Source organism: Platichthys flesus, chromosome 16 (genome assembly GCF_949316205.1).
Source record: "Platichthys flesus chromosome 16, fPlaFle2.1, whole genome shotgun sequence".
In the NCBI taxonomy this organism is placed as follows: Eukaryota; Metazoa; Chordata; class Actinopteri; order Pleuronectiformes; family Pleuronectidae; genus Platichthys; species Platichthys flesus.
The window spans coordinates 8,518,147-8,533,535 of record NC_084960.1 but is presented as its reverse complement, the minus strand read 5'-3'; the positions used below and the strand labels follow the sequence as shown (position 1 = coordinate 8,533,535).

The following is a 15,389-nucleotide window of genomic DNA, read 5'->3' as shown; positions in this document are numbered from 1 at the left end:
TCTTTCAAGTCCTGTGATCAACTTAAAGATCAAATGTCCTATTATTCCTGGGCTCTATTAACATGTCAAGAATGCAGCCATTGTCCTTCAGTGAGTGCCTTTTTTTAGCCTCAGCTGGCCGCGTATTAGACCTTTTGTCTTTCACTGTTTGCCCCCACTTGCACAGATGAAATGGTAACAGGGAGCTGAGCTTTTGAAGGTGCTGCCGTCTGGGATTCTAATTAAGTGTTTTTGGGGGGGGGGTGTGGGGGTTTAAGAGCGGAGCTTAATGGAGCCTTTCAGAACTGGTGAAATAGACATGCAAGTATGCAGAGCGTTTGGCAGCAGTTATTTAATATAATTCACAGAGGGTTTTGATTTCATCCCGCAGGTATGTGCTCAGCACTCCAGGGATCAGAAGGACCCTTTTGTGTGAACTTGCCACAGAAGGAAAAATAGAAAAAGTCTCTCCCTCCTACCTTCAGCCGCCTCTTTCCTTCCTCTCTCCCCACTCCCCCCTTCTCTTCTTCCATTAACCTTTACTTTTCTTTATTTTCCTTTATGGTTGGAGAGAAGTTATCAAGGGCTCTGCATTATGTGGCAGCTTAGAATGTCCTAATGATGTTTAGATAACTGCACAAATGACTTGAATTGAAGGCCTTTTCAGGATCATCACTCTACTCTGCCTCGGTCTTGGAGTGTGAGACGGTGTCAGACTTCACTTTCCATCCTTAAATACAGCAGTCGACATGCACTTGCAGCTGCAGAGTTTCGAGAACATCTGGAAAATGTTCTTTTTTCCCCTTTAATAAAAATGCACTGACAAAAACACTTGGGATCTTTGCCCTACCCAAAGCCTTCAAACTTGTTGCCATCCCAAGTCCATTTCAGCACTTTTCTCCCAGTTCTCTAGGGTGGATATCCAGTAGCTGAGTGTCTGAGGAAGGCTGGGTTTGCGTCGGAGTTAAAGTGGAATCAGCACAGAAACATGCTGCCTATAAGTATCACTGCAAGGGAACAGTATTTGTGGAGGAGCCTCGAGTAGTAGTTTCTGAGAAAATGCATTTGTTTTACAGTAATCCTTCATTTATTGTATACTCTTTTCAAAGCTTCTATGTATATCCATGTCATCTTGTTCATAACATTTTTTTTTACTCTGTATTTTTACTCATTTTTCCCTCCATGCCTCACTCTCTTTCTGTTCGGGTGTTCTTCTGTACCCCCCTCTCTTTCCCTAACAACTCTCTTTCAACACACGTTTCTTTTAAATGAAACGCTTGGTCGTCCCTTTCACGAGACCCGGGAACTGAAGCGCAGCAGAGCTCCCGTTTTTAAATCATGCCTCCCTTCTGGACGCCAGTCACCTCCTGGATGCCTGCCACCCCTCTCTGCTGTGGTACAAAGAACGATTTGAGCGATGGAGAGAAGTGTGTTTCCCATTAGTAGATGGTTTCCTCTGCCTTGCACCCCGCCCACCCCGCCCGCTGCCTGGCCTCTACTGCTGCCTCTGGGACTGCTGCAGATTGGCACCCAGTCACTGCACACCTCATTGCATTGCAAAGAATATTGAGGGTACAAAGGGAGCAATATATAAAGTGCACTATTGATGCACACTGACAAGCAGGAGTCGTTCATGTCCACATAATGCATATGAGTAGACTTTTATATATAAACATACTGTATATGGGTAATACACATAAACTTTCTGTCAAAGGTTGATCTTAATCTTGTCTGTCACTTTCATAACTTTTACTTTTATCTTTTTTACTTACTTTGCAAACCACAAATTCCTACGATTAATATAGACTCTTACCACAGGTTTGTTTTGTTTTCATCATGTTGGTGTTGTCCTCTCCTAAAGATAGTTCCAGTTATTGCCGAGTTCACTACTGTCTTCTTGTTTCCGAAACAATTATACCAACTGTCTGATTAGATTCTGGTTTTTCAGCTTATTGATGGCTTCCATCTTCCTACACCTAAAAAGATGCCCCACCTGTAATAGATTCACCTTCAGCCTTAACTTAATAGAGAATGAATTAATGCTGAAGTGATACACACCGTGCAGTCAATTATCTCAGCGTTTGATCACCGTTGCCATTGTTACATTTCAGATCCAGTCATACAGTCCAAATACTTGCAGCCAATCCCAGTTGCCAATAGTGATGGCAAAGTTAATATCATAATAGCTCAGACAATGACTTTTCCCCATGCGTAGCTGCTCTGTGTATTATCGGCAGAGCAGTCATCCACATCTGGAACTATAGTAAAACCGGCCTGACTTCCCTCATTGTTTAAATCGAGTTTGAGTGAGCGGTCTTTTCCTATCACTTAACAGAGAGAGCAGACAAGGTGTGTTGTCTGCTCATTGTGTTCTCTTTTATGATTTCCATGATGGAAACCAGTGATCCTGTGACCGTCCTTGGAAGGGCCTGCTGTCTAAAAAGAAAACTCGAGGAAAGAAAGAAGGAAATTCTTTATTAAAGAAGCTTCCCGATTGGTTGGTGGCAGCCGGGAAACATTCTCCTCGCTGATGTCACTTCCCATGTGGGCCCTATTTGTCGTCCACACTGTGGAAACATGTCAGCACCAGTAGGGCAGGAGTAATATGCTATGGTTAGTTTAATCGGAAAAGTGCTGAGGCATGCTGCTGCTCATCGTGTGCGTGTGCTTGTGTCCCAGTGTGTAATGTTTTCATTGTGTTGATGCAGCAGACTGTGAGATGGGAAAACAAACACATGTGTACTGTTATATGTGTTTGCCTCCATGTGTGTATATGTGCATGTATAGTACATGGACAACAGAGAGGAAAGGAACAGCATCACCGCCAGATCTCTATGGAAATGTTATGACAACAAAAGCTGCGGTGCACCTGCATGGCCCCTCTGCTTTTCTGCCCAAAGCTGTGTGAGTGTGTGGGTCTGTGAAAGAGCACTTGGTGTAAGCAGATTAAAAAATTTCATCAAAATGTAATTGGTTGGAAAGTTGAGGAGGTAGTAGTGGTGGTGGTGGTTGCCAGGAAATAATTTCCCCATTGTGCAAAGCCTCTTAGAGTGGGCGAAGAGAAGAAAAGGCTGAGGACCCTCAGGGGGAACTCCAGTTGGTCTTTAGTCTGTGTGCTCGTCAAGAATCCTCTGTGGACCTTTCGTCTCCAGCATCCACTGAAGGTCCGCTGTGTGAGGCCAGCTAACATTATTTCTGCAAGGTCAATTAGTCAGCAAGCTATTGTATGGATGCTTTGTGTGAGGGGGGGAATCAGGGGAGTGAGTTGGGGACAAGTGGGAGGTAGAAGTCTTGCATAGGCTGCGGGTGTAAGCCCTCTATTGTGCCTGAGACATCTTTTGTCCAAAAGTTGTTTCCTATGGCAGAAAAAGATGATGAGGAAACCAGGATTCAAGTTTAACTTTAACGTGTCCTCAAAACTAATTTAACAACTTAATCTTCTTTGTTGCAGAGCACTGTGACACATGTTAATTTGTGGTTTTAGGCTGAAGATGGATGTCAGTGTTTCTGCAAACACTGGTGGAGGCAAAACAGACCTAGATGGATGGTTGTGAAGAAGTGTTTGGCTGTGGAGTGCTGTCTCCCATTAAGTGTGTGAGGTTTCTCACCCATGGCTCCCGAGTAAGCAAAAAGTGGGTTCTTTCCCGGACCATCATCCAGTGAATTGTGTTTTTGTGAACATTAGCCATGAGAAATTTTGCAATGCCATTCAAGGAAATGTAGGGACATTCTGTGTGTGTGTGAGATGAGGGCATGTAGGGCACAGGTGTCTAACACACAGCAGTCCAACCGTGAGCTGGAGGGGCCGCATTCCTACTAACAGTCACACACACACACACAAACACACGCCTCTTTATACTTGCTGTCGCACTCCCATTTACATGCCTGGACGGATCCGCCATTTCTTTGCCTTTTTCAGCACACACAGACCATCACCAAACAGCATTCATCATCACTCTGTGGGGTTTGACAGTCAGAGTGACATGGACGTAATCATCCATGTCTTTGTGTAGCCATGCATTCAAACAGAGCATAGGTGATACTTCATAAAACACACAGAAAAATACCAACCCTTTTTTCTTGGTTCAGTTGAGTTTAAATTCATTTTACCTTTGTGATGGATCACAGTGCCGCTCTCATTGATTGGTGGGACCAGCATAATGACTAACTAAATAAATAATGGTAAATGATCAACTCCCTTTGGATTTCTATTATCCCACAACTCCACGAACTGTACTTTGTCCCCTTATAAATGGACATTGTGTTGCTTCTTTGCCTTCCTTGTGTTGTATCTACATATTTACTGTATCCTGCTGTTTTTCCTTTCCAGTGAGTTTCTTTATATACCGGCTGTGTAGATTGGGTCTTGGTGAGAGAGTGAAAGAGTAACTGCTCCACAAAGCACCTCAGACTAACATGTTTGTCCAAAGAACCAGCCCGGAGAAAGAGGGAGGCCCAGTTGCGGGGAAATATTTAAGGGACCACTTGTTCCTTGTGGAGGCCAAAGGGACAAAGCTGCTGAGCGGCCGGGCCTTTCTCTCTGACCTGCTTGGGTGGTGTGCGAGGGAAACAAACTTTTCATCTGCACTGGACTGAAGAAACAGGGGCATGATGGATGAATGGTGACAGAAATTTACAAATGCGTGCCCCGATGAGGTGTTGTGTATTGTTCTTCCACACATCCTGGCCATCATGGTCCATCCACGGTCCACTGCTGCTGCTAAGCTGTGGGGACTCACAGCTGTGAGCTGGCAGGCTGTGCACCTCTCCCCGGTCAGCTACAAGCTACGGCTATGCAAACTAACAGAGGCACCAATTCACTCATTCGCACCATCAATTTGTTTTCATGCCCAGCATCTCGGAGTGGTGACAGCTGACCTCATCCAACCTTCTGCCCTTCAGAAATGATCCTCTGCTGCTCTGTTCAGTTAGTTAGAGGAGGACATCATGTCCCTTCAGTGTTTTCTGGAGGAGTATTTGTCTTTTCTCTGAAACCGTGTTGATCCAGAGCTTTTTGCTTTTCACTTTAAACATGTTACACAGACATTTTCCACAACCAATTCATGTAGAGACAGTAAATGGGGGGTTGTTTGGCTGAGGGGGAGGCCACAGTGGCATGAGATCCCCCCCAAGTAGACTGTCCCTTCTCTGCTTTTTGCTTTTCTTTTAACCAAGTATCTAGAAACCTTCCTTTTCCTATTCAAAGCCATTTTTCTTCCCTTCTCATCCTCTATCACTGCTCTCTGTTTTGACCATGCTGAAGAAGTGGATGCATGACACTGAGACAGGGGTGGAATGCCACTGCTTGCCAACCACATGCTGCAAAAACCAAGATTGTTAAAAGACATATGGCCTTGGAATAACACACGCGAAAGCACACAAGCATCCCTCAACTAAAAATCCACAGTGATTTGGAGCAAGTCCCATAAAAATATGGAAAGGAAGGGATGCTCGGAGAGACAGAAAGAGAGGCGGACCGAAAAAGAAAGGGACAGAGGTAAAGAGAGACAGACAGAGAGAGAAATGGGGGGAAAATGTGTTGGCTGCTGAGGCGGAGTTGGCACCGCACGTTCCCCTCGTGACCTTTAGTGGGTTTGTGTAAATTATATCCCTTACGAGGGAAATATGTGGTGGTTGAACTGTAGAGACCCCCTCCTCCTATCTTCATTTCGGTCTGCTGTCGTTCACTCTTTGGCAGGAGTTCTCCATCCATCCTTTTGACCCCCCCCTTCCATGTCTTCTTGTGTCACTCATCAGGACTTCCTCCTTATCTTGCTCTCGATATTCATTCCATTGTTTTATGAAGTTGTTTTCCCTCCATGGTCACACCATAATAACTGTCCTTATTTCATCCATTCATCACCTTGTCCTTCTCAACCCTCTATTTTTGTGTCTTTATAACCATGCCCCCCCCCCCCCCCCCCCCCACACACACACACACACACTCCTCTCCTTACTCTTTCTCCCTCCCTACAGTTATGCCTTTTTCTGCTGTGCCTGGAGGATTCGTTTAGCCTGTGGTCACTTGGGAAGTGTTGGCTACATTAACGGGAAGGGGGGGGGGGGTCTGTTGAATCGCTACCTTCTGTTAGCCACAGTGGGCTTCATGCAGGCTGATTCAGACTTTCCACTGGGGTGAACCCATCGACATGGGGGTGCCTACTGGGATGCACGGCCGCCGTGCCCACACCCCCCCAGGCCGCAGGCCGGGCTGGCAGGCACCCACACAGGCACACGGCGTCAGCCTGCCCAGCGGATGTCCCTGCTTGCGTTGGTCTTGTGTGGTGGCTAGTTTCTCACTGTGATGTAGTGACCATAGCACCACTCGTCCCGACACGCCACCCTCTCTCCAAGAAATGCCCTCTCTGACCCGGACCAACCCTGGGACAGTTTCCGGCTGTAAGTGGCCTTTGGCATCCGTCACTGGCCCTGGACTGGTTCACGGGTCAGCTGTGGCTGTGCGTCCACATACGATAAAGAGCTTAGGCGATACTTAAGGGGCCATACTGGTGGTTTTGTGTGTTTTAGCTCATGAAATACAATTTGTGTATACTTAAAATTACTTCCTATCATTTACCAAATCATACCGTACATTTTTAGGCTGACTTGTTTTTTCCAGCATGAAAATGACCTTGCATAGAATTGATGCTTGAATCAGATAACTAATAGTTTCTTGTGGCAATTTAGACCAATTGATTTTCATGTAAAAAAAAAGGTTATTGTTGCTTCAATCCTGTAAATTCAGCTTGAAAGAGGAACACTTCTGAGAACCCTTGGTAGTGCCTTGAACATGCTTATTATTCAAATGCTTTTCAGTGGCAGACTCAAATCCATGTTCACAACTAAGGTGGTGACTTTGGAACTTTTACAAACCATGACAAAAGTCCACCACACTTTACCCCCATTTACAGATCCTGTTGCATCCTTCAAACATTGTGTACGACCATTTGACTGATTCAGACTGGTGAGTTTTGTGCGCTTGTCTGGCCACTGAGAGACAATGGACGAGACAATGGACCATCTCATATGTAGCAGACTGCTTCATCAGAATATACAGCTATGCCGTTCGTATGGCGTGAGTTCAGTGCAAAAGTATAAATCTGCCCTAAGCCATCAAAAACCGGAGGCGATCTCTTCTTCTTCTGCGGTTTCTTCCAGTTATTCCCCCATGTTTTGGAACTTAGAATTATTTGCTGCCTGAGGAGGTTTGGACTGAGTTGGGAACCATTGTTAATGGGGTTCATGTTCAGTATCACAATGCATATTATACTTGAACAGTCGTTTGTGTTTTCATTTTGACAAAGTTGAAATTCATCTAAGATGACGGCTAGTTTTTTTGCCTTCATAATGTTTTTATTAGAAGCTCTGCTCACTTTAAACATATTTTGTACAACCTTATTCTTGCTCTGAAAGAGGATCACAAATATATCCAGCATTGTGTGTGTTTGTCCCTAATCAGCCAAAAACGTCCTGAACATGCAAACCAGCTTCCTAATTACCAGACATCAGCCAGTGAAAATCAGCCTTATCCTGGTCTGCTACCCATTTCCCAGTTCACCACTAATCAGCACCCAGACACTTGCGACTGTCCAGACCTTCCCTGCGGACAGGATTAGGAGATCAGCACTTTGTGCTGTTTGAGTATAATGACTCAATCCAAAACACCCCCTTACCTCTGTGTGTTATTAACGTGAGGAACAAACAGGTGTTTGTTGGCCGGAAGTTGATGGTCCAGCCTTGTAGGGTCAGAGTTCACATGCAGGGGTCAGAGGTCGGCTGGCCTAAGCCCAGTGGCAGCAGGATGTTTGGGACACAATTAGTGTGACTGATGTGTATGACTGAAGTCAAGCTTTCTACCAGAACACATTCACGTGCACAGATTGGTTTTCCACATTTTAACTGGTTATCCACATAACCATCATCCATACAAATATGCCAGAAGCATATACTTGTAATGTATGAAAACTCTTCAGGGAAGTGCAAGAAACTCCTAATCCTCCAAATACATATAGGGAGGGGTTCCTCTCCCCAGAGACAACATGAGCACCTACTGTGATGAAAAGGATTACAGACACTAACCGTGCCTGTCACCACCCTCCACTCACCACACATGTAAGCACACACACAGGATTCGCCTCTACTGCACGATTTAAATCCAACATGAACGATATACACATATAAGTGCCGACCTGTAGTTGTCTCACAGCTGCATTAATTTACTTCGACAATGTTAGGTACTACTTTTTTTGTGTCAGTAGATCTTTTAATTCAAGTGGGATTTTTTATTGCTCTCTACTTACCAGTACCCATAATATGCCCACCCACGTTCCAGCATAGCTCAGCTCAGTTTGAGCTTTCACAGGAGCTCCAGCCACAAACAATGTGGAATCTGCAGATGTGTATACACAGCACGGACATGATGCAAGTAGAGTTTGAAAGTTAGCGCAGGATGTGTACACAGCAGTGTTTGATGAATGTCTGCCGCTGTCTTAAGGGGCTGTATCAGGGGCCTGACCCCGAGTCTTCGGCTGGCCTGCTTCTTGTTTGTGTGCTACCTTGAGGTTGTGTTATAAAGTTTGTTCAACATGTTTCGGCTGTTGTGTTTTGGAAGTGCTGCTGTATGTCTGAGAAATATGAGAAATGGAAGAATGAAATTAAAGTATTTTTGGTTCGGTTCATGTAAAATTAGTTCCAATAGGTAGTGCAGATGCCTTGCGTGTCTCCTTTTTAAATTTGTGCAGATCATGATCCAAAAGCTCTATTTTCCACTGTGGCTTTTAATGGTGTTTTGGCCTTTTTTTTGTTTCTAAGATTTAGCTGTGGCTGCAACTCTACAACAGCAGGGAGCTGCTGCAGTTAAATCCATATACAGGAAATAATGCTTAATAATGCTTAACAGCATGCCCAGACTGAGCAGCTGCTTACTTGAGCTGAACTCAATACTACATTACTTTTTATAGCCTGTCACACACAAACAAAGATCCATTATTTTAACCTTATTTGAAGTGCCAGCGTTTGTATGTGTTGACCGAATGTGTCCTTGCTGATGTGGTAAGATGAAATAATGCGATGAGTGATGCTGTTTTAATCGGTGCCTGATCAGACTCCAGATCGTCCTCCCCTGCTGCTGCCTCCCCTCGTCTTCATCTGGTACGTGTGAGGCCCATTGCAGTGACAAATGAGCAAAAGACTTCATCATGATCATTTTAATATGTAGCTGTGTCAAGTTGTGGGAGGTTAAAACTGGTTCATCCTTTGTTTCTATTCTCTTTCAAAGTCTATGTGCAAACTCATAGACTGTTCATAAAGATGGATTGTGAGTTTCCACCTTATTTCACAATGCAGAAATTACGCTATCATATCCAGGAAACGAATGTTGCCATCTCGCGCATTTGAATCCATAAGATCCAACTGAACCACACTAATGACCAATCACAAGTCATTATCGGCTGTAGGTCATGACATCTCGCCTCGTTTTTATAGCATCAAATACCTATTTAAAACCAAAACTTTCATGAAAAATGAACACTTGAACACATCAGTGTGAAAAGAACTAGCTGAAATTACAGGAGCAAGGAGAAAAGGGGTGTTACCTATACTGCAGCCAGCCAGCAGGTGGCGATCAGTATGTTTAGCTGTCATGTCGTCCATCTTTATATACAGTATATGGTCCAGACATACGATCCACTCAAACATTATCGTAATTTTGACTTTTTTTGACTAATTTTCATTACTGCCTAATGAGAATTTGACTCAGAGCTCCCCTGTGTGTTTACCTGCAGTAAATATGTAGTGTAAACACTGCAGTGTGTGTTTAAATTCCGCTCCCTGGTCTCTTGATGGCCTCAGGCTGAGAGTAAAGGGTCATAAACATGGATGGTTTTTCACTTCTTTGCCAGTCTGTAAAAGTTACCATCAGTGCAGCCGTTGTGATTAAAAACTGCTTTCACATAACAAACAGGGCTCTAACCTGAGGATGATTTTTTTAAATGGGCTGCTCCCCTTAACTGCCACTTGTCTTGTTTTCTTGTTTCCTTGTTTCCTTTGCCCGGAGATGATGGAAACGTTGAGGTTTTGGAACCCTGACAAAAAGAAAGGATTGCATAAAGCCTGAAGCTTACCAGACCCGAGTGTGGCGACTGTAACTGTTGGTGACATTCACCGAAGTTCACTGAAGAGTTTTTTAATTGAAGTGTACACTTGCCTCCGGCGTTTGTAACTACTAGCTCCATGAACAGCTGCTCAGACCTTCATCACTTCTCGTCACAGCTGTTTTCTTGCAAAGGTCATGTGAGGGAAGAACCTTTCTCAGGGCTTGTTGAAATCCAGACGTGAGGACTTTTAAAAGTTTCCTCACTACCACAGAAATGTATCGCTCTGTTTGTTAACCTAAGGGAAATGACATGTAAAGTTTGAATTGTTCTCATCAATGTGTTGTAACTTTATGTAAATAGTTACAGCAATTTTTTTATTCAGAAAAAGAATGGGCAAAGAAATTGCATCTTCTTGCCAGTAAGCATTTGTGAGAGCTATAAACTTTTCGTACGCTTGCTTATTCTGCAATAACTGGATGTGATTAGTTTAAATGACAGCCAGATACGCTTGAGCTAATAGTTTCATCTGCCTGTCTTATGGAGCTTATTTTGGATTTGACAGACTGCACGCTTGATTCTGCAAGTTTTTTACCGAAATGTGCAAGTACTTTACCCCCACCTGCACCCATTCTACCCACAGCAACCTCCGCTCTGTCCACTGCAGCCTCCTCTCCTCTTAGCTAATACCACATTGCTTGTTTGCTTATGTTTTTCTTGATAAATAAATCCTTCCCCACCCACTGTCCCTCCATTCCTTTCAAATGAGAAGCACTCTTGGGTTGCTTTCCAGGGGTGACAGGCGGTTCTGTTTAGGTGCTCTTTAATACCATTGCTGTCTCTTGGACATGAATACAACCACACACACACACACACACTCACTCAACACCTCCCCATTTGCACCCCCTCTGTACCTCTCATTAGTACATTTCCAAAGACGGATAAGCTTTTCGGTGCATGTGGCCGTGCTAGGGCTCAGCCAGTAACAGCACCTCCTCTCCTCCACCTCCCCAGCATTTCTTCATTGCTCCACCTCTTAATTTATTGTAATTCTTTCCATCCTTTCCTTCTTATTTTACAGTGCTGGTTAGATCATCTCTATCCTTTTTGGAGTTTCTTCATTTGGATTAAGATTTTTGCTTTCGAGGCTTAACACCTTGTGCTTAATTGTTCAGAAGCTTGACTTTAGCAAACACTGACACGAATAAAAAAACTGTGACACATGAAATGAAAAGGGGAAACTCTGAAAAACATGTAACAGGCACTTTAACACAATTTGACGTGTGACCCAATTGACTTGTCTTCTGAAGACTTGGATCACGTCTCTCAGCAAAAAGTGTGCCATGTAATTTGAAATCATCACAATGGAAAGAGTGTGTGGTTAGGACCCGGCATCTGTTTTTGTCTTTAAACAAAGTTTGCCATGACCACATTTTCCATATACTACACAAGGTTATCTACTCACAAGGTTTTTTGAAAATTGGACTCTCAACCATTAATAAATAATGACAATTATTTGTTAGTAATTTGTTGGCCTTTTAATTCATTCTCAGCTTTTTAATAATTTTGAGTCTTTTCCCGGCAAAAATGCAAAAGTGAATATGCAAAATAAGCATAACTGACATTTGAAGACGTCACCTTGGGATCTGGGAAGTTGTGATGGGTAGTTGGACATTTTATGAACTTAATTATAATGAATAATTTAAATGATGAGCTGAAATTACTACTTACTTATTAACACTTTGTAAACGTTTTTTGTCGTTACTGGTACAACTGGACATTAATAACTACAAAGAAATGGAAAAAATGAGACAGTCAGATTAAAAGAAAGCAGCAGCCTAATGGATAAGGTGTTCATATCTTTATATCAGAATGTAGACTCGACCAGCCATCATCTCGTATTTACACAACTTTGATACTCAGATTAACTCTTATGCATTATCTCACATAGCTTGCAATGTCATCTCCAGAGTCGGTCTCACTGACACAAACGACGATGGGATAGAACTCAATACCTGCATAGTGGAAGTCATGCTGCCATTTGTGTTTATTATGTACCGAATGGTACATGAAATGACTTGCATGTGTCTGCTAACGTGTCATGCCAAGAACTAACCAAAATCGAAATCTTCCCTGTGCTCTTGTTTCCTGTTTTTCTTTCTCTCACACTTTTCATCTCTCCCTGTCATTGCTTGCAGTCAGAGCATCATCTAGGCCACCTGCTGGCACTGACTGTCAGCTGTGTGGCATGAGTCGAACCGGTGGCATACCAGCCCCCCAATCTGCTTTTGGAACTTCAGACAGTTGTAGAGGGAGGGAAAGTGGGATGTGGGGCAGGCGTATCGGGGGGAGCGCTGTAGGGAAGCGAGCAGAGGCCAAAAATCGGAGCCAGAAAACCAGGTTTCCAAAATCAAAGTGGTGTGTTTTCTTTCTACTCAGCCCTTTCTGCTCTTTTACTCTGTGGTGCTACAATTCTTTCTTATTTTAAATCCCAAGTGGTTGTTGAGAATGCTCAAGAATAATATGATGATTTCTGATGGGAGACATTTTAAAACGGTGGGTGTTGTTGGGACCAGCAAGTTTTAGAACACCCCATTTTTTTTATATTTCTTATGTTTCATCAGTGTTAGGTTGATTGTTGATTGTTTGTCAATCAGCAAGATGACTCAAAAACTACTGAACAGGTTGTGGTGGAGGGGTGTGGCTTGACCCATTCAACTGTGAAGCGGATCCACGTCCACATCTTTTTTCAACTTTGTTTAACAATGGCGAGATAGAGCATTAGCCTTGGCGGAGGTATGCGCTATCCAAGTGTTGACTCAACACTGTTGCCATGAATGTGTTGCTCCTCCATCATAGCAAGATACTGCTCTGCTTCCTGCAGAACAGTGTTTTTCTTGCTTCTATTTCCATTGCTACAGAAGAGATGTAAATTAACCAAGACCCTAACATTGCATTTAACAGCTTAAGTTTGTGCAATTTAAGGTTATTCACAGGACTCAAACTTATAACTTTCAATATAATCAACTCAAATTAATGCTCTAAAACCTTTTACCATAGAGGACATCGCTCAGCTATTTGCATGCCATGTTTTGTCAGGTTTATTACGACTTGAATGCGTCATCTTATGATTTTCTGTGGCGATAATTTCATGCCCTCAACTGCTGACTGTAAATACTCTTGGCTGCGGCTGGAGAGCTGGTTTGAGGTTACTGCGAGGTCAGCTGTGCTGTGTGGACAGGAGGGCTATTTGGAGGATGGAAAACAGAGGGACAGAAGATAGAAAAGAGACAGAAAAAGTGATCTGAATAAAAGATCGAGAGGTGCAGAGGAGACACATCATCACATTGTCCTTGGCTGCCTCCTCGCAGACCCCGGCTTTGGAAACATTTTGGAAACAAAAAATACGGAGTGAGGGGGAAAACGCAAAGACGGGGGAGAAGGGAAGGAGTGAAAAAAGTGAAAGAGAAATATTTGCTCAGAAGTAAATTTTAGTAGTAATCCGTTTGGATTTTTTTTGTGGCGGGGGGGGGTTATAACTGGGGAAAAAGGTCCCTTGAAACAACAATAGGGGCCATTGAGCAGGGCAGGCTAAGTGTGAGTGTTAAAGTTGGCTCGCGTCCAGGGACCAGGTCTTTCTTAACGACAGGGGAAGAAAAGAGAGACTGTTTTATGGAAGGAAAGGAGCAGACGCACGCCGCACATACACACAAACACACACACACACACCCCCTCTGGTCTCCCTTTCCTTTTTTCTCATTCACATACATGAACATTTACAGATGCCTGGAGAGAGAGGACAAAAACGAGTTCTTACAGCCAAAGGTCTTATCTGATATGATCTATACGTATCGTATCTGTCCTTTCACCTGGGGCCATTCTATTATGCGCACATATGTTGTGAATTAAGTCCCATTTATGCCTTCTATTTCACTTTTTTTTTGATTTGGCAAAGGTGCTACAGCTAGCTAAACTTCTCAACTCATTTCCCTTTAAAAAATGTGTGGGTGTATGTGTGTGTGTCGGGTTAATTCCCATTAATTCCCGACCATCAACCCACCTATAAAACACATGGGTGGTCAGCTTGTTTATTGTGTGGGTTTGCAAACAATGCTCGCCCATTAGGCTTAGACCAGTGAGTCATTCATAAATGGTTAAATCCACTTTCTACATTGCCTGTTGTTAGGGAAGAAGTCCAAGTGACAGCACACGTGTTTATACACTGGGGGCGTTTTGTTTAGTTTTTTTTGCAATTAATTACGGCCATTTTTTCTGAGCTTTTGCAAAACAAACCAGTCACTGAACACTGTAGAGTAGCTTGTGTAGTACAGCAACTCACCTCAGATCCACTCCTTGCTTCTTTCTCTTCCTCCTCAGCTGCGCCTCTAGCATCCCCAGCAGGACTGTTGGATCTTAAAATACATCCTGAACCTCAGCTCCTGTATAACACAATCCTCTCTTTCTCTGTCTTCTATAATGGGAAACGTTCCCTTGTTTTGTTGAGCAGGAGGACAATTCTTCCTCACTGGATGATACCTAAGTTTTCATTTTCCTAGAAGAATGGGCTGGCACAAATCTATTCAAACCTGTTTTTCTCCCAAATTTTAAACATGTTTGTTTGTGCCCACAGGGTGTAAATTCCCATTAACCAAGATGGTTTTGATTGGTGCCAATAAGTTTAATAGAGCGTGAAACATTTGACTATTATTCACATTAGCTTACAATTTATTATAATCGGCATACCACTTGGTAATGTGACGCCCTAAAGGGACGGCAATGTTGGTCCCTCGGTCGTTTGGTTTACCACTTTGGCTCAGACTGAAATATCTCAAAAACTATTTGTGGAATTGCATTGAGCCGTCAGCATGTTAGCAGGCTGATTTCAGTATAGAGCTCAAAGCACAGGCTCTCATTGTAGCAAGCTTGGCTGTAGACTCTCCAGAGTCTTGTTATTACACTGTAGAGACAAGTGAGAGACATTTGGTGTCTGATATATGCTCACATTTATGTCCATAAAGCGATTTGACACTGTATTGTAATGAAAGCTATTTAACACAACAACAAATGCACAGGTCCAGTTAACACACACACCACTATCTTAACTAACCAGCATAATAACACCTGCATTTCTACCGGGGCACTCTCCTTTTAAACTTTTCCGGACTCCCCCTCCCTATGATCTCTCCCCTCGCACCGTTGAGTGATGGCTTAAAAGGGAAGGGAAGTTAATGGCAAACATAATACCCCTCTTGCCTGTCAATCTAATCCTTCCTCTCAAAGAAGAAAGGGGAAAACTACCAAAGAAAAGAACTTGGTCTG

At 43.3% G+C, this 15,389-nt stretch overlaps 1 protein-coding gene across 1 annotated transcript in view; it reads left to right on the top strand.

The window, feature by feature from the left end:
• The window catches only part of coro7 (coronin 7), a 95,492-nt gene that overhangs the window by 33,720 nt on the left and 46,383 nt on the right, over window positions 1–15,389 (top strand). The gene's annotated exons all lie outside the window — the stretch shown is intronic.